The 1097-nt window shown below is 30.7% G+C and overlaps 1 protein-coding gene across 1 annotated transcript in view; it reads left to right on the forward strand.

The window, feature by feature from the left end:
* The window catches only part of LOC106681790 (ionotropic receptor 75a), a 30548-nt gene that overhangs the window by 5354 nt on the left and 24097 nt on the right, over positions 1–1097 (forward strand). The window lies entirely within an intron of this gene.

Genomic DNA, 1097 nt, shown 5'->3' on the forward strand with positions numbered 1-1097 from the left:
TGATACATTTTACTCCCAAAAAAGTTTATTATTTTTATTCTCCAACGTTTCGGTCCTAAAGCCATTATCAAGGAGATAACCTCAATTATTGACTTCATTAAAAAAATGGCATTCACTTACAGGCCAATTTTTAAAATATTTTAATATCATTGGAATTTTCCATACAGCCAGGTATAAATTTATTTGTTTGTATTGCCATTATGGGTCGCCATGGTTAGCGGTCGAAGTTTTTCATTTTATGGGACCGGCCTCAATGAAAAAAGGCAACGTCCCAGGTCGGATTTGAACCGGCGCCCCTAATATATCTCAGAATTTGCAAGATTGTGCCCAACAACTTTTTTGCCACAATTGCCTATGCCATATAATAAAAACAACAAAAACTATTTTTTAAAATAGTCATTTTTAATAGTGTTATTGTGTTTTGTAAGAAGAAAAAACAAACTTTTTTAAAATAGTTATTTTTCATAGTGTTATTATGTTTAGTTAGAAGAGAAAAAGTTGTTAATGTATTGAGATTAATCTTTCTATAATATGACATGGGTATGTGTATAATATGGCCTGTAAGTGAATGACGGTTTTTAATGAAGTCAATAATTGAGGTTGTCTCCTTGATATTGGCTTAAGGTCCGAAACGTTGGAGAATTAAAATAAACTTGGTTGAGAGTATAAAGTATTAAAATAAACTTGATGAGATCGTTTGTAGTTGTATTATTATTAATATTAACCACTATTAAACAATTAATTAATAGAGAGAGAGAGAAATACTTTATTTATCTATGCTGCCTAAATACATCAGGTTACTATCTCACACAGCATACTTATCAATCCGTAATCCGAAATAAATAAATTACACATAAATGGTATAATCAGAAAAAAAAGAGATAAAATAATTAGATATAATAAACATTTTTTTTCCTCTACAGTTTCCTTTTACAATCAATTTCGGTCTGTACAACAAATACAAATGTTTCAATTCATTCCTATTTTTCTTTCTCATTTCTGCTCCTCCAATTTCACCCTTTCACAGTTTTTCAATTCACCCCGATCAACAAATTCGCTCTCCGGAATTCACCCTCCTAGATCCTCTTCAGTGACCC

Source organism: Halyomorpha halys, unplaced genomic scaffold (assembly GCF_000696795.3).
Source record: "Halyomorpha halys isolate HHAL.00 unplaced genomic scaffold, Hhal_1.1 Scaffold365.1, whole genome shotgun sequence".
Classification (NCBI taxonomy): domain Eukaryota; kingdom Metazoa; phylum Arthropoda; class Insecta; order Hemiptera; family Pentatomidae; genus Halyomorpha; species Halyomorpha halys.